Source organism: Schistocerca americana, chromosome 3 (assembly GCF_021461395.2).
Source record: "Schistocerca americana isolate TAMUIC-IGC-003095 chromosome 3, iqSchAmer2.1, whole genome shotgun sequence".
NCBI classification, from domain to species: domain Eukaryota; kingdom Metazoa; phylum Arthropoda; class Insecta; order Orthoptera; family Acrididae; genus Schistocerca; species Schistocerca americana.
In genome coordinates this window covers 606,053,958-606,081,315 of record NC_060121.1, presented here as the reverse complement: position 1 = coordinate 606,081,315, position 27,358 = coordinate 606,053,958, and positions in this window count along the sequence as shown.

The following is a 27,358-nucleotide window of genomic DNA, read 5'->3' as shown; positions in this document are numbered from 1 at the left end:
TGAATTGGACACTGCAATGTACCGATGGTTTATACAAGCAAGAAGTCAGGGGAATCCACTTTCAGGGCCTATAATAATGGCCAAGGCTGTTGAAATGAACAACAAACTTGATGGTGACTCGTCTTTTAAAGCAAGTATCGGATGGCTCGACAAGTTTAAATTTCGTCATGGCATTCGCCAACTTGATATCAGCGGAGAAAAACTCAGCACGGATAGCTCTGTAATTGCTGAGTTCTGGGAACAATTTAAAGAAAAAATGGTTGAATTGAATCTTGTTAGGGAGCAAGTTTACAATTGTGATGAAATTGGGCTTTATTGGAAGGCTTTACCACAAAAGACATTAGCACCACTCTCTGAAAAAGCTGCTCCAGGTTTCAAAGTACAAAAATGTAATAAATAGTTTTATTTGCTATTAAAATCATCTTTAATTTGTTTTTGCTCCAAAATATTATTATATTACTGTGAGAGTGATATGTGTCTATACATAAAATAATTGATTGACGTTATGTTTTGGAGGAATACAGTGTTTATGTTATCTGTCTATTCGCTCAACCATCACGACCACGGTCCCGAAGATGACGGTTAATCGAGTTTCCACTGTATACGAAAATTTTCACCACAATGTTTTCATATATCATGACAATCATTCTAAAGCAGTATAATATCAAAGTGAGTAATATAACAAAAATCGAAATTCCTGGATGGAGCAATACGTAAAATAAGGGAATAGCAACCACTCACCTATAGCAGACTGATGCATGGAGCACAGTAACACATAGCAGAAAACAGCATTCATACTAGCTTTAGCTTCTTTTCCTGCAATAGCACACACATTCGCAAATACAACCACGGAGATACCCACACATGCTCTTCCATGGCCATGGCAAGACTAATTATTTGTGCCTGATTATTGAAAGCAGTTGCCTGAGCTGATGGAGTTGGGTAGCGGGTTAGTAAGGATGCAAGGACGGGGTAGTGGGAAAGAGGCAGGTCTTTCGACAGATGACACTGCAGCTGTGCAACAAGACAAAAAAAAAAAAAAAAAACACACAGAGGATACAACCAGGTATGTCGGAAGAGGTAATGAGGAGGAACTGAGTGGAAAAAAATGGGAGGGGGGAGGGGGAAAGTGGAGAAAAGTGAAGAAGAGGGAGAAAGGGAGGGGAGAGAAGAGGTAGGAGGGGGGAAGAGAGGGGGGAGAAGGGAGAGGTTAAATTACACGTGGGAGGAGGGGGGGGAGGAGGAAGAGTGATTGGAGAAGTCAATGCATGGTCTGTATGAAGAAGGAGTGGTATGAACAGAACAGAGAAGGGAAAGGTAAGTTGGGGCAATGGGAACAGATTAATGGAGGTTTAGGTCAGGGGGATTGCAAGAGCACAGGATCTGTTGGAGAGACAATTCTCATCTGCATAGGTCTGGGAAACTTGTGTTCGAGGGGAGTATACAAATGGCCCATATCATGAAGAAATGTTTGTCATTAAATGTGTTGTTGTTAGCAACATTTTTGGCAGCTGAATGGTCATGTTTCCAATTTGCCATTGTTTGGTGGTGGCCATTCATGCAAGTAGACAGTTGTTTGCTTGTCATGCTCACATGTAATGCTGTACAATAACTGCAGCATAGTTGACACACAACATGGCTGCTTTCATATGTGGCCCTGCCTTTTACTGGATTGGAAATGCCTGTGACTGTACTGCAGTAGAAGATGGGAGTGGGTGTATGCGACAGGTCTTACATGTGGGCTGACTACAAGGGAATGACCCATGGGAGCAGGATTGGCGCAGGGATAGACAAGAATATTCTGTAGGTTGAAAGAGTGATAAAACACTACTTCGAGGTATGTGGGCAGGATTCTGGGTAGGATATCCCTCATCTCACAGCACAACTTGAGGTAGTCGAAACTGGTTGAGGATGTGGTTGAGCTTTTCAAGGCCAGGGTGGTACTGGGTGATCAGATGAGTGCTGATTGCTGATGGGTTAATATGTTTGCTGGTGTCAGGGGACCACATTGCATGGGAGACTTGTTTATGGATGGGCTGGATAGGATCTTATATTCATTAAAGTATCTGGTATGGTTATTGGTATATTTTGACAACACCTGCTTTCCACTGCAGATATGGTGTCCATGGATGCTGAGGCTCTGAGGAGGAGACATTTTGACATGAAATGGGGTGCCAGCTGCGAAAGTGGAGGTACTGTGTGTGGTTAGTGCACTTGATATGGACAGATGAATTTATGAAGCCATCTGAGACATGGAGATTGACATGCAGGAAGGTGGCTTGATGAGTTGAGAAGCACCAGGTGATGGCGATTTGGGAATAGATGTTAAGGTTATGGTGAAAGAGCAAAGATTTTTCCTTGTCCAGATCATGAAAATGTCCTCAGTAAAACTGAACTAGACAAAAGGTTGTAGGATATCAATTAAATTCTCCAACAGCCTTGTAACTAAGATGTTATTTTATTTTATTTTATTTTGATGACAACCAGTTTTGGCATTCCACTATTCCATCTTCAGGCCTCATATGCAGCTCTCAAAATAAACGATAATGGCTTACAGTGCCATATATCCCTGGATTTCATGAATTAAAACTGTTTCATAAGTGCTTCGTCTGAAGACTTCGTAGCAGCTTTGTAGAAGTTGCAATAAATCTTCAAATGAAGCCCTTGTGAAATGGTTTTAATTCACGAAATCCAGAGATACATGGCATTGTATGGCAATATCCTTTATTTTGAGAGATGCATGTGGGGCCTGAAAAATGCCATAATGGAATCCCGAAACTGCTTGGTGTCAAAATAACATCTTAATTACATGGCTGCTGGAGAATTTAATTGATATTGACAATTACTTAACCAGCTGATTTCTTCCGTCAGTGATGGATCAACAGAGAAAGATTTCAGGTATTGATGAGATAGGAAGGATTCCTCCATGTGGCCCATCTCTCCATTTACATGGATCCTCTGCAAATCACATTTAAGTGCCTGGCAGAGAGTTCATGGAACCACCTTCACAATTCTCTATTATTCCATCCCATAAAGAAGTTACCATAGGATCGTGCCGTGCAAGTATCCATGGTAGTACCACAGATTTGTTTGTAAATTTAGCTTTTGAAAATGAAAGAATTCTGGCTCAGTATGTTTTTGGTTAGGAGGATAAGGAAACAGGTGGTGGGTTTGGTATCAGCAGGATTTTGGGAAAAGTAGGCATGGCGACAAGACTATGGGCATGGGAGATGTTGGTGTGTAAGGATGTTGCATCCACAGTGGCCAAGTAGTAGTCTGGCAATAATAGCACAGGAACTGTGGAGAGTTGGAGAGGAAAGTGATCAGTGTCGTGAAATTAGAATGGGAAGTTACAAACAATAGTTCGGAGGTGTTTTCCAACAAAGGCAGAGGTTCATTCTTTGGGAGCATTGTACCCAGCCACAATGATCCAACGAGTAGGGGGATCTAGGGGGTTGTGTTTGAGGAGTTTGGGAAGTGGGTAAGTGGTAGAAGTGTATGGGGTTGCTAGTCTGAGATGGAGATGGATTCAGGTGTTGGGTTTCAGAGTAGACCCAAGGTCTTGAAAATCTGCTTGAGGTTATGTTAGACTTCTGGGATGGGATCATGATTGTAAGGTCTGTATGCAGAGGTGTCAGGAAGTTGGCAGAGACCCTTAGCCACATAGTCACTACGATTCATGACCACTATGGTGGAGTCTTTGTCCGCAGGAAGATGATAGTCGATCTCTTTTCAGGTAATGGATAGCAGTGTTCCATAGGAGTGATGTTGGACTCATAAACGAGGGATTTAGGAAACGAACGTGAATCCAGGTTAGAAGTGAAGAATTCCTGGAAGATTACCAGGGGATAATTGGATGGAAGGGGAGGAGGATCACAAGTGGAGGGAAGCTGGAACTGTTGTAAACAAGGTTCTATATGGGGCTTAGGTTGCCTGTTGTCAATGTGGTATGTGGCAAAGAAAAATTTTCAATACAAAGAACGAGTAAAGGAAAGAAAGTCATTTACAAGTCCAGTGCAGTTAAAATTAGGTTTGGGGACTAAAGGTAAGGTCTTCAGAAAACTGTGACTCTACTGCAGGGCTCAAAGTTTTGGCAGAAAGACTGACAACAGTGTTCAGGAGCAATGGGTTTCAGGAAGGATGGAGGAAGTTTTAGGGGATGTGGAAAGCAGACAGTCAGAAAGACATGGTCGGGATCTGCTAACAGTCATGTTGGGCAGGACGTGTCGACAGAGGAAAAGGTGTTAAAAACCGCACTTGGATTACATGTCCGAGAATAGGGTGTCGCCGCTAGAGCAGGGAGTTGCAGCACGGCACTGTTTAGTGTGGTGGGCCGTTTACAACATCGGGCGTTGAAACTGCGCAGCAGAGGGTGTCCAGTTTGTGTTTTGAAAGAAATTGACTGTCAGTGAAAACCGTGCTAAGGTTATTGGTATATTTCGACCAATCCTGCTTTCCACTGCAGATGCAGCGTCTGGTGAAGCTGTACGGAAAAAAATTTTGACATGGGAAGTGTGATAGCCGTCAATGTGGAGGTGCTGTTACTGTCTCTCTTTACTTACCTGCAACTCGCTATCCATTCTTTATTCCTTAATATTCCTGTGCTTCCTTCCCCCTTCAACACAACACAGAGGCCACCCTCTGTTGCGCAATTTGAACGCCCTCTGTTGTAGCGGCCCACCACACTAAATAGGCCGTTCTACAATTCCCTGCTCTCGCGGGACGCCCCGTTTTCGAACATTTAATTCCATTGCGGTTTTTAGTATATCCTCCTCTATCGACACGTGCTGCCGCAACCTGTCAGCAGATCATGTGAATTTGCTTACGGTCTCATTGTACGATCGCGCGTGTTTATTTATGATTGTGTTTTTCTTACTGTCGCGCGTATCAATCTGCGATCGAACGTATGTATCCAGGAGTACCCTTCGCTACTTCCTTAAAACGTTTTCTGAACTTCCTACATAGCTCTCTATACAGGGTGGACATTAATAAAACCGACAAACTGCAGAGACGGATTGCTGACAAGAAATGGAGGAAAAAAGGTCCTATGAACATGTATTTGGAAATGGACGGTCTGACCACTACAACAGCAGAGATCAGATTGCTAGGCTTCAGGTGTACAGGCGCCTGACTCACATGTTTGCTGATATTTTGTATAGAATGGCTAGAGTAGACGTTAGTGGGTTCTCTCCTCTTATTAGCGTTACAAAGATTTGAGGTGCTGTTGTCTTGTTACTATTTGATCAAGCTCCACACATGTTGTATTGTTGAAGTCTTCTTCGAAGGCACTTTTAAAAACTTATAAATTATTACAATTCCTATTGTCATGATTCAGCTTAAAAACAACTTACGTGCGTCAGAAAATTTGTCAGACTGTTTGTTACAACTTGGCAAAAACCGCGCTTTGATGTATTTACTTGTACCTTGTATATTTCCTGTGGCCTGTTTTAGCTTCATCAGCGGCCCCTGGGCAACGTTGCAGAGACCAAGCGGCCCATTCTACCTACCGGATTGAACACATCTGCCCTTTGGGACGACTTTCCAGAATAATCGCGATGCCAGTAATACTGATTGTTTCTGTTGCTACTTGGGGTAATGTCCTGTCAAGACAACAGTGACAAGAAGACAATGCATGCCATAATGAATCACTCGCTGTCGACTTTCAGGTCTTTAGATACCCGTATTTGGAAAATAGAACATCTTTGTATTTAAATTTATGTTACAGGTATGTCATGTTCGATTACTAGGAAATCACCATTACACAAAGTAGGAACTAATTTGTACATCATGGAAAGGCGCGGTGTGCCACTACATACACCCAGACGAACTCTTGCAGTTGTCACAGTCACAATCATAGTCACTGGTAAGCAAAACTTAAGGACGAAAGTAAATTTCGCATGATTGCCACTGCCAAGTAATATAGGTCGATAAGACCTGGACCATACATAGAAACAACTGTTACAGTATAGTGCAGAAGGCAACTGAAAGAATGTTCCTAGGCACATTACACATTCCCACCTACCGCCATGTGAGAAAATGTTCGGCACTGTTGATCATGATCGATTTGATGATCCAGGTATTATAGTGTGGGGAGACATAACGCTGCTTGGGCGTTCTCATATCAAAATCTTTGAACACGGTACACCAACCAATCAACGTTATTCTGTCACCATACTCCTTCCACATTTGTACCTTTTCAGGGGCTCATTCTGGACTAATTTCATTTTTATGTGTGACTGTATTGAACAGTGCAGATGTGGGACTTCTTGGAAAGAGAGGATATTCGTCACATGGAGTGGCCACCCCATTCCGCCTACTTAAATCCCATCGAGCGCACGTTGAGTGTGTTGAGGAGACATATTGCAGCATGTGCACGAGTGCCAACAAGCATCCAGCAGCTGACAACAGCTCTGTTGGAGAAGCTGAACTCACTAGCACAAGAATTCCTTTCCTGCATTGTGGCCAGTGAGGGAAAAGTTGCAGAGGGGCATTGCCATCCGCAGTCTGTGGTGATCATACACCCTAGTATGAACCATGTCGTGCCTTTTGTAACGCTCAGGGGACCATCATGAATAATGGCAACTTCAATGTAATTGTTGTCTTTGAATCGAAATGTCACAACTGTTGTTCTCACCGCGCATTTTTTTTAGGTACATTGTGTACTCTACTGCAGTAGTTCTTTCTACTTACGATCCAACATTCATCCAGCTACGTTGCCTAACAGTGATACGTAATGTAAAAGTTACTTTTGTTCTCAAATTTTGCTCATCTATGAACAGTTCGGAGCTTTTTTTTAAGACAAGAGAAAACTGCTGCAGTTACCAACGTCTCTGCACTCTGCTGTCGCCAAAGGACCGATATAATCTACAGACAAATGAAGATATCGAAAGCAGTTATAATAAGTTCACTCTCATTCCTGCCCACCCCCCTCCCTTTCTGGGGAATCACCAGCACTTGCTTAAGATCACCTAGCAGAACCCTTGTCCTACCCACACACCTTAGGGAGTTGTGCAAGGTATATTCAAGATCATGACATAACTTGAAGTCCATCACGTGATATAAAATTTTAAGGAAATCCCTCGAGAAATGGGCACACATCCACAGACTCATCCACTATTTACAAATTAATAAATACACTGTGATACACTCAGTAAATAGAGTACAGGAGGATGCCGTTCCTGCCCCACAAGTGAACCATTTACTGTCATGATACGACAGCTCGACATGCAGCTGCAGTACAGTATGCACCTTATGGCACCAATAATAGAAAGACTACCTGGCACATCATATACAGAGTGGCACCAATGCCCTCGAGTGGGCAGCTCTTACAATTCTTGATTGTGAGTGCCTCTGAGGTCACATAATGCACACCATTAGCCAGCTCCTTGTTGGCACTTGCGTCTATGCAGTATACATGCATTTACGACATGAGCCCCACAAACTCCACAAACTGTGACTCATTCACCTTACCTTTCACCAGGCCGAAAAGTTTCTTGTTTTGTGGTATTAGCCCATAAGGATTATCCGCCATATAACCAAATGTGTCGAATTCTTCGTTTTTGTATCTAATTACTTCATATGGATCACAGTCTTTCACCCAGTAAATAAAACTGTTTGTATTCATATAAACTAACTTGGGATCAGAAAAGTTTGGCCTTGCAAACTCATAGTGGAATCAGTACATGTGGAGTTTGGAGAGGTACAGAACACACATACCAATATAGGATTTGTGAACTGCACTGAAACCTTGGTCATCACCAGTGACTAGTCATTTATTGAAGTTGGTGTCCTGTTTGAAATTTGACCTGGCAGCATAATGTCTTGCACTAAAAGTCCCGCCCCCCCCCCCTCCCCCACAAGTAAATTATATGAATTTCTTGATATTTTCTAAGATTATACATTGTTTATCCACAAACTGAAGTGTTCATTAATTTGTAAAAACCTTTTTCAGAGCCACATGTCGGTAGTGCCCTCTGTTTTTTGTTTGCCTCAAAGTACTCCTTCATTCAACAATGCTGTTCGAAGGAGACACTGTGGGTCACTCTGACAACTACCATTCCCAATGTGAGACACTGCTGAAGGTTTCTGTAGTGTAGAATATATTGCTGCATATTCCTCAGCATTGTCAACAGCTGATGCCAGAACCATTTTATGGAACTAACCGCTCTGGACACAGTGACAAGTTGTTGGGCACATTATGCAAATGGGCAGGATATACCAGTTCTGCCTCCAGAACATATCCATCACCAGCATCAGCAGCCACATCATCGATCTTTTCCCTCAAACTGACGATTACCTCATCGGAACCCTCCAAACAGCAGACTTTCTTGCATTGCTTTTGTCCATAGAGGCTGTTTACATCCATGTAAGGTATATAACTTCAATCGTCAGGCTGCCTGTACTGCTCCTCACTCATTCACAGATTACTGACCTTGGTGTACCTGTGCACGCACAGGCAAAATGCCCCACAAAGAGCAGCGTGTCAATGTTGTTCAACAGTTCTACACTGACACTTGTTATTCTTAACATTGCATCCCGTGAAAGTTCTGGCACAGTGTAATAGAAGACAGGAGCCAGAGAGTATGTGCTGAGCCACATAATCCGGAACTAAAATGTCTGCAGGCAGTTGCACATCGGTGTTCATGTATAATTTAGCACATTCCCCTAATTCAGAGATGCTAAACATTCACTGCATGCTCATACTCTGGTTCCATTAGGGCAGTGCCTGTTAGTTTACTGGAGCATGCAGCTACACTGGGCAATGTGGTTTTGTGGAGTCTCTCCACTGAATACAGGTATTTATATGGAAAAACTCCCTTCTTTCTCATAAGCTGAAGCTTTGCATCGTCGGTATATGCAGGCCTGGTGATGTGTATATCCTTGTGACATTCGTCTCGGCAAGTTTCTGAAGACACACGTGAATGTCTTGTAGCGAATCCAGGAAATGGAGAGTTATGTTTGGTGTAATTCATGCCTAAAATGAAATGTACTTTTCAACATTGTCAGGACTGACAGTGACCACATCATCTTGAAAGCAGAAATCACCCAAGGGCTCAACAAGAAACTGAACATCATGCCCACTCAAATTATGGAAGATGATGGGCATGTGCCACAGCAGTTGGCACTTTCAGTTGCAGGGATTGTGAGTTGTGCCACAGAACTGCCCTGGTAGATGACAGTGGTATCTTTGTGGAATTTCTGCTTTTCTAACCATTGGCAGCCCACAAATATGACAGTTAACTGCCTACTTGTATAAGGCATCATTCTCACACAAGTCACTCATTGGAATGTTACTGAAATAATTTCAATCCACTTTCTATGCAAGTTTTTTGAACTCGGGGAGCAACCATCTCACAGGATTATCCCCCATATATGATTCAGACTTTTTGAGGTTACAGTTGTACAAGCATACAACTTGATATGATGCTGCATAGAGTAAATGTCGTTTTTTGAAGGTGGTATGAGAGGCACTGGATCACCTTCACACCACATTACAGGAGCTAGGAGGCACTTCGGAGGCAGCATACTTTATGAAAGGACATCACTCCCCATAATGTGCATTCTTAAGCTTTTAAGAAATTTTTATCCCCTGCAGACATTTCCACAAGTGCCAGTTCTTGGCTCATGCAGTCAGTGAGGTGAATGTCTGGAACTTCACTCTTGCTAAAAGAATTGAGGCATCCATGGAAAAAATTGTGTTTAAGTTGAGTTGCGAACCAGAAACGTCCATCAAAAGTAATATTCATTCATCTCATCTGGATTCTGAACATTAACATAAGTATGTTTAGCAGCAGTATCTTCTGGAAGAGGGATGAAACTGGTTTACCCCCCCCCCCCCCCCCCCCCCACAAATTAAATGAACTGTAGACAATGAGGTGCAATATGTGGCTGAGAGCCTTACCTGACCCTGTTTTCTGCGTGTTGGAGAAGTGGCTGAGTATGACAGTCTTTGCAAAAGTTCTGAACCACTCTGCAATTGAATCACCACCTATTATCATGCCAGGTCTCTCCCAAATTTGGATGATGTTGTTCTCCTCACTAGCATCACTGCCCTCTTTCGAGGAGTGTGTGAACTTACAATATAGAGCTGTGTTACACTTAATGCCAGGATGCCACAGATCATTGCCATTTTCAGGGAGCACCGCCTTTCAGGGAGCAATGCCTTGGCAGCATCGAGAAAAGCTGCAGCATCTCTGTAGCCCTCATTCATGTTGTGAACATGGGGTAAAGAAATGCTTTCCCCCAAAATGCTGGCAACCACAGAGTGGTTTATTGCAGCTGCAGAACTTACTTGGTGATACATAACAGAGCAGGCAGTGTACTGTTGCTGCTAGTTCCAGAGCAATGCTGAGGCAATATCTGAGGGCAATGTTAACGAGATGATACAGGCTATGGAGACTGAGGTTTCACTGGCAAATGAGCTTGTGTCATCAGCCCATACCACATTGATGATGATAGACCCAACTGCAGTGATGTTTGCGGGTTTGATGAGTACACCATTGACAAACTGGGCTGGGACAACAGACGCATCATCCTCAGATCGGGTTGTGAACTAGTTACAGATGGAAGTCCATGTCCAAATACGAACTCTATCTCATCTGCAAAAAAAGGTAAGTATCATGCATAAGAAAAATATATATGACTAGTTCTACTTATGTTCAATATTAGGACCATCCAAATAAGGCCATGAGCCTCTTATAACATTTCCATTTGCCACAATGTCTTGTAATATCATGCCAAACCCTCGCAATATTTTCATCAAGTGCACCTAGAGATTAAGGTCATGGTGGTTGCAAGATCATCCAGCACACACAGAATGTGGATGCATTTGTAAACGAGCTGGTGTCATAAGCCCATACCACAGTGATGATAACGGACCAGTCTGTGGTCTGTGTGTAGTTGCCCATGGTAAATATATTGTCCTCAAACCGGGCTGGGGCGATGAACACATCGTCGTCATGTCAGATCATGGAGCAGTTGTTGCAGGTGCAACCTCGACTCCACACATGTCCATCACATCTGCAACAGTTGGAGGAGGAAGACAGGAAGAAGAAGAAGAAGAAGAAGAAGAAGAAGAAGAAGAAATTAATCATCAGATTGCAGCTATAAAGAGTGCACACAAACATGGAAACAAAAAGCATCTGAAATACATACCTGTAGGATTGCTGGAGGCAAATTGGAGACGCTTATTAGTCCATGCTGACGGCTCTTTTGATGTTGCTGCCAACAGCTCTCAGACTTAAATGACTTCTCGCACTGAAACGACTCGTATTTATAGCTGAAAACCACATTGTGGTGCTTATTTAATCCAATATGGATCAAGTATGCATATCTCTAGTCACAAGGTTTTAAGCAGGATAGCACTGGCTCACAGCTGTGCATAGCCAGTGGTATCATGCATCATTTTGTTAAATATAGGATTACATTACAGAGCAGATGTGCACACTGGTTCATCATGTGGACGGCAGTGCATCTGCCAATGAAAGAGAAGTGTAATTTTCTGACACTTTGTGACTGACTGCACACTGCAACTGGTATCTGCGGTGCTCCACTCATGCATCAGACACTGATATTGGCTCAGTTCAGAGAATACCATACCCATTTTAGGAATATGCCTTTTTTCAGGTGTTTGCTAGCACAGAAGGCATTGATGTTATGTTGTATGTAAGCATCAGGCATCACTCAGAGTCTGGTAGTTATCATGCTGTGCACCACTTCAGCTATAAAGGTAACAGAATATGGTGAGAATAATTTTTCATTCCACCAGTGAGACACACCTTAGAGCTGTGCAATGTAAAGTAGCAGTGGGCAGTCGCTATTGGACATTGCTTACCCATGGCCATGCATGCTCTATCTAGAGATACAGCTGCATGGCTGTGTCAACAGGTTACTATCTTCTGACGTGTGAGGAGTGTTTATAAATCATTCTGTGGTATTTTATACCAGTACACCACCAGCATAAATTTGTGTAATCGATTTCCTTGTTAAATAATTAAAATTTATCTTGCATTAGACCCCCACCTGTCCAATGTAGTTCAGTGAATTATACATACTGCTAGCAAAAACCTCTGAGTAAGAACCCAAGATGGCAGCACTTTGTCATACCCTCAAAGTGTAGTTGTAATTACACTATTTTGTGTGTGTGTTGTGATGTATATACACACCAAGGCCTTGGGTAGGGTGGATGTGTTTTTTAATAATGTTTTTTTATGTTAAGTGTTACTCAACAGACCAAAACACATACTAATTGAGAAAAATCAATTTTTAACATCATTCGGGGCCACTTAATGGCAAAACTGTATTTGTTTATTTTAAAAAATAGTAATGCATGATGCTAAAATATTATACATTGAAACCATAGGACTATCACAAGAGCTCATAGGCTGGCAGACAAGTACAGTGGACAGCCCTGACAAATCAGCAGAGGCAGACCTAACCTTCCACACCATAGCTATAAGATACAAGACAGAAATAGAGCTAACGGCATCTCTGGACTCCTCTCTTTCTCTCTCTCTCTAGGATGCGTTAAGTCTCCTCCAAAACAGTCAGTGTGTTGAAAGCACACAACTCATACTGCCAGAGAGAATAATTGAAAAAGTGAAAAACTAGACAAACCTGAACAATAGTATTAGGAGCTAATCTAAGTCATGTAGATTAAATGTGTGCTGTATGCTAGCCGTGCTGTGTGCAGAGGATGTTTATCCTCTATGAGCAAATTTCTCAGGATTTCCATCTTTAGTAGCACCAGTATGTGATCCATGTGTATCACTTTTTGTTTGTGGAATCACACCACTGTACACTGCATCCAAATACACTGACAGAACAAAACCACAGCACCAAAAAATAATTAATGTGGAGTAACAAAATGTCAGAGATATGTTTGTTTAAGTCACATATTTATGTGATTAACGTTGCAAGATCACAGGGCAGTGTAAGGGCAAGATAAGCTATTGCAAATGTGGATTCTGATACATTAATAACCAGTGTAACCGCCAGAATTTTGAATGCAAGTGTGCAAAAGTGCATGCATTGTGTTGCAGATGTGTGGGGTGCCAGTTTGTGGGATGGAGTTCCATGCCTATTGCCCTTGGCTGGTCAGTACAGGGGCGGTAACGCTGCTTGTGTATGATGCTGGAGCTGTCGTACGATGATTTCCCTTATGTGCTCGATTAGAGACAGAACTAGTGATTCAGAGGCCAAGGCGTCATTTCGTAGAAAATATTGGGTTACAACAGCAGTATGTGGATGAACAGTTGGAAAATATGCTGTTGGATGATACACCCTGGAATGCTGTTCATGAATGATAGCACACATGTCTAATCGCCAGTTTGAAGTACAGCTTTGCAGTCAGGTAGCATGGGATAGCCACGAGAGTGCTCTTTCTCTCATATGAAATTGCACCCTAGACCGTAACTCCGGGTGTAAGTCCAGTGTGTCTATCACACAGACAGGTTGGTTGCAGACCCTCAACTAGCTTGCTTCTACCAACACGCAGCCATCACTTGCAACGAGGCAGAACCAGCTTTTATCAGGAAACACAACAGACCTTCACCCTGCCCTCCAATGAGCTCTCTCGACACCACTGAAGTCGCAAATGGCTGTGGTTTGGGGTCAAGGAATGCGTGCTAAAGGGTGTCTGGCTCCGAGCTGTCCTTGAAGCAACCGATTTGGAACAATTCGTTGTGTCACTGTGGTGCCAACTGCTGCTCAAATTGCTGCTGCAGATGCACTACAATGTGCCAGCACCACACGCTAAACAGGACGGTGTTCCCTCTTGGTAGTGCCACATGACCGTCAGGAGCCCGGTTTTCTTGTAACTGTACGTTCTCGTGATGATTGTTGGCAGCAATCATGTGCAGTTACTACATTCTTGACAAGTCTTTTTTGCAGTATCACAGAAGGAACCTCCACCTTATTTTAGTCCTAATACACAACCTCGTTCAAACTACGTGAGGTTTTGATAATGGCGTTTTTGTTGCCCTAAAAGGCATTCTTGACCACTCACCACGTCCAGTCTCAAGGGTAACTAACGCTCACGATCGTTATAGCGTGTATTTAAAGTAAACGGATTTACATCTTCATAGTAGCGCTACTAGCACCAGTCTTTCAGATGTAGAAACTGGTCTGTCAACTTTCGTTTATGTCTCACAGATCCCTGGTGTTGCTCTATTTTTTTTCTGTCAGTATTTTCAATTTCAAATACATATAGCTTGCAACGTGCATGTACTGGCGCAGAATACCACATCGTCCAGAACCCAAATAAAAAGAAAAGCGTTACCATTTCCTCATTCACACAGAACTAGTGGGAGTATGACAGCTTGACCCTGTCGCCATGTCTTTCCAGAATGCAGCATCTTTCCACTACAAAAGCATGTGTGGTGTCACTTTTTCCCTTATATCTAGTACTTTCGTTGAGGATCTACAGCCCCTCTCTACAGCATATTCGGGCTATTCCATTTGTATAATGCTTTTTTGTTTCTAAGTGTATGTGTGACATCATGACTCTCCCTCCATCTGTATAAATAACGAACTCCATATGTTTTTCCAAGGAGACCGTGAGCTCTCTCAACCTTTACTGCAGATCTCTTTCACTCACTTTGGGAGCAGATGGAGCTGATTTCAAATAGTTCTTTTCCTTGGTACAAACTTGTAACTTTCAGGGAAAATTTTCAAGAGCTCTCCAGATACTTTGATCTACTGATTATGTCACAAATTTCGACTATTTCCTATGTAAAAATACAAATGACAATGTTGTATCTGGATTTTACCGTGTTTTTGACATTCTTTACCATTTTTTCCATATTTTCCACGTTTTATCCACTTTTACATTTCCCATATTATCCTATTTTTTCCATATTCTGTATGCAAATGTTGAAGTGTATATACGCTCTTATTGCTTTCATTACCAGGTGTGGATTGCTGTGTAGTAATCCAACACACACACACATACACCTCAGTTACGCTACTTTGTGTGTCGGTTTCCCATGGGAGTCCCCACTGACCAAAGTAGGTTCAGGATGGGGTTTGGAAGTCGTCGAAGGTGAATCCACCAGCAATATTCTCGGAATATTGTTCAGTGCGGATCCACCAATGTGAAGTGCGGGTTAGTGGATCCACTAGCACTACGCCCAGGGTTTTGTTCGAGGTGATCCACTTTCGCTACATCTAGGGTACAGTTCGAGGACAGATCCACACATGTTGAGTCTAGGATAGCATTCAAATGTTAATCCATCCCACGGTAGGTCCAAGGTATTGTCCAGTAGTAGATCCAACTACGTATGATGCAGGATAGTGTCCAAAGGGGGATGTATCACAATAGGCCTAAAGGGGAGGGGGGGGGGAGGAGGGTTGTAGTGGGTATGGAGCTCTATGGGGAACCAACACACAAAATAGTGTAATTGAGCTATGTATGGTGACTAACACACTCTTATTTCCCAGAATCTGCTACATTATAGCAATTTCTTAAAATCATCTCAGCTGGCTTATTGTCTGCATGTTATGACCGTATGTCTTAGCAGTGATAACTGTGATAAATATTAATCCTCTGAAGTACTACCGAAAAGTTTTTGTATAATAAACTGTTCTGTCGTCGCCATATACTCTTCCTTCAGTTTGTGATTCTATGGGAAGGCGTTTTGGCTCGCGGGAATGTGAGGAGATAAGAAATAATGACATAGCATACATGTCTAGAAGGGACATAAGAGGAGGAATGTCTGCTTGTTTCTCGGTCAGTACTGGTAACTCACGGATGCACTCGTCTCGTACGATCAACAGCTGTGGTATGAATAATACACGAAAATAGCAAGGCCTTGCAAAAGTGGATTATAGAGACGTCGTCTTTAGATACACTTATTACGATATTTATTTCTCAATTGTGCACGGTACCAGTATGTCCCAGAAAGTCGCGCGCGAAAATGCGATTTTTTAGGTGGTCATGAGACAGGTTCTATTGATCACAGAGACAAGAGGTCAAATGTTTCGGTTAGCCCTTGGCCTAGCGACCTTTTGCATACCTATTGGAAGAACAGTCATACTGTAGCTACCCTATAGCACAAGGTCAGAATTTAAACGTTACACACTTCCTCCAGTCCAGGCAAATTGAGCAAATTTGCAGGTTCTTTTACATTAGATGTGGTCTAGGGTGGGCCTTAGAAGGTATGGCCACTTCTATAATTCCTATTCATGACATATATCCTTAAGGTGATGTTCTCGGGGAATCTTGAAGCTTCATTCGATATCATTATCCGTTACCGAGATCCAGAGGTTCAAAGTCCTAGTACTTAGCACGTAAAATATTCACGTAATATGCGGTCTGAGGCGTAAATGTAGTTTTAACTGACTGAGTGAACATACGGCGAGGGTTCTGGGGGTCATCGTAAGGGCTCTAAGGTCACCAACCTCGCCATTTTTCACCAATAAGACTTTGTGATGCACTTTCTCGGTATAATGGGTACTTCACGCCAACAAAGAATGTCATGACTTGGAAATTATTCGATGGTGCCACATGACGGCGTAAACACCTGAGGCATCATTTTGTCATGAGAAATTCTTTGTACTTGCAAATAAAACACTTCATTTTTTGTCGTACTTTAGGTATAGCCTATGTGCATCTTTATGTAAAGTGCTGTAAAGTGAACTTGCGATGTATGGGAGACGATTTTATTTTAACGCTATATTATGCATCCTTATTTGTTGTTTATGTGTCTCAAAGTATGTAAAAGTGTCGAAGTATCTAAATAAATTGTCAAAGCTTTTCTGACCTACAGATTTCCTTCTACCTAAGCGGTACACCCTACTGTATTAGGGGAAAGAAGTGAATCAACTGAAAAACGCTCCTGTCGGAGCACAAAAACAGCCGAATATGCTCCTCTTTAAAAGACTCCGACAGAAAAGTGGGAAACCATCTACCTCATTCCGCCCTGCTTACCAAAAATTTTGGCAGGCGAAATTATTAACGCTTTTTTGTGCTGAAAGACAGCGGTGCATGCCAACGAGAGAAAGCCCGCCTCAGATCAGTGAACTTTAATACGAAAAAATATGCCCACTCTCCCTCATCCCTTATACCCATATGTTAAAGTTTCCCAGTTAGGGGTCAAAACCCTGACCAAGCCATCCCTAAGGATATGTTTGGAAAGGAGACAATGGTAGTTCTAGAGACTGTATGCGAGAAAGAAAGAGACAGTGGCAGTGGGAGAGAAAAACTGTGAGAATGCCAAAGAAGGAGGCAGTGGTAAGGCAGAGTGAGAGAAAAGGGATGACTACAGTGACAGTGGTAGAGACAGACAGAAGAAGGTGCCAGTGGGAGGCCGGCCGGAGTGGCCGTGCGGTTCTAGGCGCTACAGACTGGAACCGAGCGACCGATACGGTCGCAGATTCGGAGCCTGCCTCAGGCATGGATGTGTGTGATGTCCTTACGTTAGTTAGGTTTAATTAGTTCTAAGTTCTAGGCGACTGATGACCTCAGAAGTTAAGTCACATAGTGCTCAGAGCCATTTGAACCATTTTTTTGCCGGTGGGAGAAAAAGGAGACAGTGGGAGAGAAGACATATAGACAGAGGCAGTAAGAGAGATGTGCTTAGTACGAAGGCTTCATTGCAAAGAGAGATTTGGTAAAAGGATTTAGAATATTCTGTGTTAGAAGAGTGCTAATATGTTCTATGCCAAATTTTTTGGCGAGGTAGCAGAATGAGGGTTGACACACCTAGTTCCCCACTTTTCTGTGAGAGTCTTTTAAAGTCGAACATGTTCACCCCCTTTTCGTGCCCTGACAAGAGCTTTTCTCAACTGGTTTACGTTAAAACTAGTCAATGAATGTCATTTGCTTATATTTATATCACCATTGTCACCGATTTAAAGAAAATTCGATGTAGTGGTGAAGCTGAAATTTTTTGCAACTAAATCTCCCTTAAAATCACACACAGATGTTGGTCATCTCCCTTAAAATCAAGATGAAATGTTTGTCTCCCTAGAACTATCTGTGTGTGTTTATAACAGGATAACAACAATCAACCCCGCCTCCCACCCACCAAATCCCCATTCGGCAATTCATGAATATGCTGGTGTTTATCACAGACTTTGGCAGGCTTTCGATTGACATTTGGAAGAAATATAGTTTGTAGATACTCTGACTGGGTTGAGAACATGTATGACAGTTGGATGATAAAAATAGCAACATGGACCTGGTAATGTAAGCAATAAGAACATTTATACACTTCTACCCCCCCATGAACCATGGACCTTGCCGTTGGTGAGGAGGCTTGCGTGCCTCAGCGATACAGATGGCTGTACCGTAGGTGCAACCACAACGGAGGGGTATCTGATGAGAGGCCAGCCTTTTCAGTAGTTGCAGGGGCAACAGTCTGGATGATTGACTGATCTGGCCTTGTAACATTAACCAAAACGGCCTTGCTGTGCTGGTACTGCGAACGGCTGAAAGAAAGGGGAAACTACAGCCGTAATTTCTCCCGAGGACATGCAACTTTACTGTATGATTAAATGATGATGGCGTCCTCTTAGGTAAAATATTCCGGAGGTAAAATAGTCCCCCACTCGGATCTCCGGGCGGAGACTACTCAAGAGGACGTTCTTATCAGGACAAAGAAAACTGGCGTTCTACGGATCGGAGCGTGGAATGTCAGATCCCTTAATCGGGCAGGTAGGTTAGAAAATTTAAAAAGGGAAATGGATAGGTTAAAGTTAGATATAGTGGGAATTAGTGAAGTTCGGTGGCAGGAGGAACAAGACTTTTGGTCAGGTGATTACAGGGTTATAAATACAAAATCAAATAGGGGTAATGCAGGAGTAGGTTTAATAATGAATAAAAAAATAGGAGTGCGGGTAAGCTACTACCAACAGCATAGTGAACACATTATTGTGGCCAAGATAGACACGAAGCCCATGCCTACTACAGTAGTACAAGTTTATATGCCAACTAGCTCTGCAGATGATGAAGAAATTGATGAAATGTATGACGAGATAAAAGAAATTATTCAGGTAGTGAAGGGAGACGAAAATTTAATAGTCATGGGTGACTGGAATTCGTCAGTAGGAAAAGGGAGAGAAGGAAACATAGTAGGTGAATATGGATTGGAGGGAAGAAATGAAAGAGGAAGCCGCCTTGTAGAATTTTGCACAGAGCATAACTTAATCATAGCTAACACTTGGTTCAAGAATCATGAAAGAAGGTTGTATACATGGAAGAACCCTGGAGATACTAAAAGGTATCAGATAGATTACATAAAGGTAAGACAGAGATTTAGGAACCAGGTTTTAAATTGTAAGACATTTCCAGGGGCAGATGTGGATTCTGACCACAATCTATTGGTTATGAGCTGCAGATTCAAACTGAAGAAACTGCAAAAAGGCGGGAATTTAAGGAGATGGGACCTGGATAAACTGAAAGAACCAGACGTTGTACAGAGTTTCAGGGAGAGCATAAGGGAACAATTGACAGGAATGGGGGAAAGAAATACAGTAGAAGAAGAATGGGTAGCTCTGAGGGATGAAGTAGTGAAGGCAGCAGAGGATCAAGTAGGTAAAAAGACGAGGGCTAATAGAAATCCTTGGGTAACAGAAGAAATATTGAATTTAATTGATGAAGGGAGAAAATATAAAAATGCAGTAAATGAAGCAGGCAAAAAGGAATACAAACGTCTCAAAAATGAGATCGACAGGAAGTGCAAAATGGCTAAGCAGGGATGGCTAGAGGACAAATGTAAGGATGTAGAGGCTTATCTCACTAGGGGTAAGATAGATACTGCCTACAGGAAAATTAAAGAGTCCTTTGGAGAGAAGAGAACCACTTGTATGAATATCAAGAGCTCAGATGGTAACCCAGTTCTAAGCAAAGAAGGGAAGGCAGAAAGGTGGAAGGAGTATATAGAGGGTTTATACAAGGGCGATGTACTTGAGGACAATATTATGGAAATGGAAGAGGATGTAGATGAAGATGAAATGGGAGATAAGATACTGCATGAAGAGTTTGACAGAGCACTGAAAGACCTGAGTCGAAACAAGGCCCCGGGAGTAGACAACATTCCATTAGAACTACTGATGGCCTTGGGAGAGCCAGTCATGACAAAACTCTACCATCTGGTGAGCAAGATGTATGAGACAGGCGAAATACCCACAGACTTAAAGAAGAATATAATAATTCCAATCCCAAAGAAAGCAAGTGTTGACAGATGTGAAAATTACCGAACTATCAGTTTAATAAGTCACAGCTGCAAAATACTAACGCGAATTCTTTACAGACGAATGGAAAAACTGGTAGAAGCGGACCTCGGGGAAGATCAGTTTGGATTCCGTAGAAATGTTGGAACACGTGAGGCAATACTAACCTTACGACTTATCTCAGAAGAAAGATTAAGAAAAGGCAAACCTACGTTTCTAGCATTTGTAGACTTAGAGAAAGCTTTTGACAACGTTAACTGGAATACTCTCTTTCAAATTCTGAAGGTGGCAGGGGTAAAATACAGGGAGCGAAAGGCTATTTACAATTTGTACAGAAACCAGATGGCAGTTATAAGGGTCGAGGGGCATGAAAGGGAAGCAGTGGTTGGGAAGGGAGTGAGACAGGGTTGTAGCCTATCCCCGATGTTATTCAATCTGTATATTGAGCAAGCAGTAAAGGAAACAAAAGAAAAATTCGGAGTAGGTATTAAAATTCATGGAGAAGAAGTTAAAACTTTGAGGTTCGCCGATGACATTGTAATTCTGTCAGAGACAGCAAAGGACTTGGAAGAGCAGTTGAACGGAATGGACAGTGTCTTGAAACGAGGATATAAGATGAACATCAACAAAAGCAAAATGAGGATAATGGAATGTAGTCAAATTAAATCGGGTGATGCTGAGGGGATTAGATTAGGAAATGAGACACTTAAAGTAGTAAAGGAGTTTTGCTATTTAGGGAGTAAAATAACTGATGATGGTCGAAGTAGAGAGGATGTAACATGTAGACTGGCAATGGCAAGGAAATCGTTTCTGAAGAAGAGAAATTTGTTAACATCGAGTATAGATTTAAGTGTCAGGAAGTCGTTTCTGAAAGTATTTGTATGGAGTGTAGCCATGTATGGAAGTGAAACATGGACGATAACCAGTTTGGACAAGAAGAGAATAGAAGCTTTCGAAATGTGGTGCTACAGAAGAATGCTGAAGATAAGGTGGGTAGATCACGTAACTAATGAGGAGGTATTGAATAGGATTGGGGAGAAGAGAAGTTTGTGGCACAACTTGACTAGAAGAAGGGATCGGTTGGTGGGACATGTTTTGAGGCATCAAGGGATCACAAATTTAGCATTGGAGGGCAGCTTGGAGGGTAAAAATCGTAGAGGGAGACCAAGAGATCAATACACTAAGCAGATTCAGAAGGATGTAGGTTGCAGTAGGTACTGGGAGATGAAGAAGCTTGCACAGGATAGTGTAGCATGGAGAGCTGCATCAAACCAGTCTCAGGACTGAAGACCACAACAACACAACCTTTTTTGATATATATTATCGGAAAATATGGAAAAATCAGAAAAACAAAAAATTGATAAAATGTGGAAAAACAGTTAAAATGTCCAAAATACGATAAAATCCAGATCCGACATTGTCGTACAGAATATAATTATTTGTACACAGGAAGTAGTCGAAATTAATGACATAATCAGAAGATCAAAGTATCTGGAGATCTCTTGGCTAATTTCCTAGAAAGCTACAAGGTTGTACCATGGAAGAGAACTATTAGAATCAAAGCTCCACCTGCTCCTAAAATGAGTGAGAGATCTGCGCTAAAGTTCGAGAAAGTTCACAGACCCACTGGAAAAAAATATATGGAGTTTGTTATTTTTACAGAGGGAGGGGGACACATGACATCACACAAACATTTAGAAATAAAAAAAAAGAAAACACATTACATGCAGACAGAATAATCGGAATATGCGGTAGAGAGGGTCTGTATGTCCTTAATATAGAGACTAGGTGTGACAGAGGGATTTAATAGTGGATAGAAGATGCGCTCTAGTTGGATATAGTGACAAGATGAAATTGTCACTCTCCTGCTAGTTGTGTGCATGAGGAAAAGTCAATGTTTTTTATTTTGATTCTGAATGCTGTGGTATTCTCTCCCAGGACACATGTTTTGGAAGTCATATGTATTTGGAATCGTAAACTATTTGGATGTAATGTAAGGTAGTGTGATTCCATAAAGGAAAAGTGATACATATGGATCATATATTGACGCTACTACATGTGAAAACACGAGAAGTTTGCTGACGTATGATGAAAGGACACTGTGCGCAACATGGTTAGGATACATTTTATATACATGACTTATCTCCTAATACTACTGCTCGACGTTTGTCTAATTTTGTAATTAGTAATATTACTTTTAACAACTTTCTCAACTGTTCTCTCCGGCAATATCAGTTGTGGGAAACATTCTGCTTTTGACACATACGAAATTGACTGTTTTGGAGGAGAATTAAAGCACCTCAGAGAGAGAGAGAGAGAGAGAGAGAGAGAGAGAGAGAGAGAGAGAGAGAGAGGAGTCCGGGGACGTTGTCATATCAATTGCTCTTTCGTATCTCATTGCTATGGCGTGGTAAGTTACGCCTATCTCTTTTCATTCATCAGGGCCATCCGGTATTGTTATCTACCACCGTGCAAGTTCGTATCATAATCCTATGTTTTAGTATTTAACATTTTACCGGCATGAATTGTTATGAAGACAGGCCGAAAAATAATGCATCTGAATTTTTTATGTGAAAACTCTTATTGATGTTTTTTTAACTAAAGCAAACTTTATTAACATTTTACATCTTTAGTCTTCATGTCTACGCATTTGTTGCTCAACATAGTCATGTAAGCCAACAAACACAATTTTCCCAACAAGAGACCAGTTTCTTGATACTGTTACTGTAGAATGTTTGTTGATTGAGCCAAAAGTTCAGCCCTGCTTGCACTGCTCCATCACTATTCAAAGTGAAGTCCTCGAAGGTGTTCTGTAAATTTTGGAAACAGATGAAAATCGGATGGAGTCTAGTCAGCACTGTATGGAGGATGATCGATGACAGTGAACTTAAGCCACCGGATTGTCGCAGATGACGCAGCGCTTGTATGTGGCTTGGCGTTGTCACGCTGAAAGAGAGGGTGCTCCATGTGTGGACGAATTCTTCAGATTCTTCCTTTAAGTTTTGTGAGCAGTTTCTCACACACTAGCACGATTATGCTCTACACTACAAGTTGGAGCCCTCTAGTGGCAGATGGTTGCAACTTGTACCAGCAAAGCAGGGAAGTAGACCGAGTAATATGCATCACGTGTAGTAACTCAACCGATATTGAGAACAGAATAAAATATTCAGAGGCAGTACTTATCGGCTCACCCACATACTTTAAAAAATAAACAAATACACTCTTGCTATAAAGCAGCTGTGGGTGATGTTAAAAAAAATATTTTTCTCTGGTAGTATGCGTTTGGTGTGTTGAGTAACACTGTGCACACAAAAAATCACATCCATCCTGCCCCTGGCCGTTGGGTATCTACCTCACAGCACATGCGCGAAATAGTGTACTTGGACTGCAGTTACATCTGCACTTATGTCTATGACCGAAAGTGCTGCCACCTTCGCCTTAACTGAGAGGTTTTCGGTAGCAATATGAATAATCGACTAAACTATGTTTGTCAGGTGGGGCTCTACTGCAAGATATTATCTTTATGTCTATAATTATTTAACATGGAAATCGATTACGCCAACTCAGGTTGTTGACATACTTGTATAAAATACTACAGAACGATTTATAAACATACTTTGTAGTGTACTGTTCATAAAAACATTGGGGGTTTGTATCACATTTGTTGAACACATTCCAGATGCTAGTAACATCTTAGTACAACCATGCATGTGTATCTCCAGATGGAGTGCACAGAGCATGGGCGAACTGTGTCTGATAGCTGTGCACCCCTATCTCCAGATAGACAATGTCCGGCTGTATCTGATAGCGACTGCCCGATACTACTTGATGTTGTGCAGCTATAAAGTGTTGTCTCGCTGGTGGATTAAAAATTATTCTCACTACTTTCCGTTACTATTATTGTGGAAGCAGTGCATAGCGTGATGGACTCTGCATGATGCCTGATGCCTACATATGAAATTAATAGCTTCTGGTCTAGTGAACATCTCAAAAAGGCACTTACTAAAATGTGTATGGTATTCTTTGAACAGAGCTAACATCGGTGTCTGCTGTGTGAGTACAACTCAGCGGAAGCACTGTCCACATGACGGACCAGTGCACGCACCTGCACTGAAATATAATCCTATACTTACTAATAACATTGGTGAAAGTGGTGTAAGAGCCAGTGCTTTCCTGCCTAAAACCACATGACTAAAGATATGAATACTCGATTCTTATTGTTTGAAATAATCAAAGGAATGTGGTTTTAGGCTATAAATACGATCGATTCGGTGTGTGAAGTCATTCCAATGTGAAGTTTGCTAACAGCAACATCAACAGGGCTGATGGAATCAGCAGAGCTGAAACGTTTTAATGGAAACAGGTCATAAGGGGCTATTAAGTGAAAAATGGTTCAAATGTCTCTGAGCACTATGGGACTTAACTTCTGAGGTCAGTCCCCTAGAACTTAGAACTACTTAAACCTAACTAACCTAAGGACATCAAACACATCCATGCCCGAGGCAGGATTCAAACCTGCGACCGTAACAGTTGCGCGGTTCCGGAGTGAAGCGCCTAGAACCGCTGCCGGCGCTATTTAGAGACCCCAATTTGATTCCAGTGGTCCTAAAGATATGTATTTGTGATGGTTTTTTAGATGTTTATGTGTGCTCGTTATTCCTGCTATCTGATTATTAATTTCTTCTTTTTGTTCTTCCTATTCTTCTTCTTTTTTGTTGCAGATGTGATAAGATATGTGTGGACTCCAGGTTGCACCTGCAGCAACTACTCCACGACCTGATGCAATGATTATGCATCCATTGCACACTATGTGTTTGGAAATTGTGTAGACACTATGTCTGCATGTAAATATTTTATATATTTGTGTGAATGGGTGGTTTTTCTTTATCTGTTCCTGTTAGTCCTTGTTCATCATATATATTGAAAACTGTATAGAGACTGATCAGTCATTAAAGCGTAAGTACTGTTGATGGAATTATCAGAAGAAAATGGAAATATTATACATAGAATGATCGGAAAGAGAAAGTTATAATTTCAATTTGTTTTTCTCAGAGGAGAGAGGACATCTAACGATACCACATTCGACCCACCATTCCACCCCGTGTATCGGTGGTGAGGGACAACTTTGAAATCTTCAGTAGTAAATCCCATTTTTTGTTGCTAATTACGATTCTACGGTAAAATCTACATAAATTTTGTCTTCGTTCCTCCACAGATGGCGCTGTAATAGGAGAAATAGAAATGGGTATACAATCGAAATTTTCAATATGCTACTCAATGGCCCTTGAATATCCAATAGCATGTGCGACCCCACCTCTATGCTGCGAAGGTAGAACAGAACAGTATTTCATAACTTCTAATTGGAAATCCCATTTGCAACGTTGTATTCCTCTGGAAAATCGAAAGGGGAATACTCGACATGCCAATGTGGCCGTCTAGCTAACAATGACGTATCATAACGAGCAGTACACTGCGGCCGTAGCTCGCGTATCGTGCATAAATAGAACAGAAGGTGGGTCTAAACATTACAATACTTGTGCAGTGTTTACTGGCTGCGCACCTACCTATCATTCGGAGTACAGACGTGCACGTGGATGGCCGATGTTGCAACCGCAGAAGCAAAAGTTGAAATGATCCTGCTTTATGGAGACTGTAGGACAAATGTTGAGGCTCCTGATGCCTTGTATGCTGAGCTTTTTCCCGAGAACTTTCGCTCTCATTCGTTCTTTTACTAGGTTGTGAATACCTTTATGTCTGATGGCAGCTACAGACTGGCAAAAGGAAATGGAACATCCAAACACATACATAAGTACCTGGCAATTACACCGTGATTCCGGTATGTCCGCAGGTAGCATTGTCAAAATACTGCATCGTCAAAAGTATTATCCATACCATGTGTCACTGCTTCAAGAACATCACGACGCCAATTTCTGTAATCGGGTAGTGTTTCGTGAATGGTCATGTCAACAAATGCAAACGACCTCCATGTTCTTTGCTGAGATACTGTCTTCCGATGAAGTTACATTCACAAACCTTCGTAGCGTTTACCGGCATAACATGCATTACTGCAGTACAGACAGTCCCCACTGGATACGGCAGACTGACCATGAACGTCCTTGGTGGTTAATGTATGGTGTGGGAACATGAGGAACAAACTCATTGGTAGGTATTTCATCGGCGGCGCGTTGAATGGACGCAAATATCGAACGTTTTTGGTAAAGGAACTACGGATACTACTGCAAGATGTTGCACTGTATGTTCGAGAACGTATGTGGTTTCAGAATGAGGTTGACCATAGCCATAGTGGCGCGTCGGGTAGTCCCATGTTTGATATGTCCGGGAAATAGAATGTTGCAATGGGGCTTCCAATTGGAAGTTATGAAATACAGGCCTATCCTACTCTCGCAGCATGGAGGTGGGGTCCTACGTGCCATTAAATATTCAAGGGCCATTGAGTAGCATGTCGTAAATTACTATTGTGTACCCATTTCTATTCTTCTGATTACAGCGCTGTATGTGGCGAAACGAAGAAAATGCTTCAGAAATAACGTCTGTAGATTTTGCAATAGAAGCGCAATCTGCAATAAAAATTGAGCTTCACATTGAAGATCTCAAAGGTGACCCCCACCTTTCAGGCTTGTGATGGGTTGAATGTGGCATCATTGGATGTCCTCCTCCAAAACAAATAAATAGGAACTATAACTTCTTTCGGTCAGATGTATACTTTTCGAGATTTTCAACGACTTCATTTAAAATGAACACCCTGCATATTCCATAAAAATAGCTTTGCAAATTATTATATGTGAGAAACAAATTGTAAAAAAAACACTGTACATATATCATCAGAAACAAATAGCTTCGTAAATGAACCAACAAAAAAACTGTTAATAAAAATCACACAGTACTGTTGTTGTTGTGGTCTTTAGTCCTGAGACTGGTTTGATGCAGCTCTCCATGCTACTGTATCCTGTGCAAGCTTCTTCATCTCCCAGTACCTACTGCAGCCTACATCCTTCCGAATCTGCTTAGTGTATTCATCTCTCGGTCTCCCTCTACGATTTTTACCCTCCACGCTGCCCTCCAATACTAAATTGGTGATCCCTCGATGTCTCAGAACATGTCCTACCAACCGATCCCTTCTTCTAGTCAAGTGGTGCCACAAGCTCCTCTTCTCCCCAATTCTATT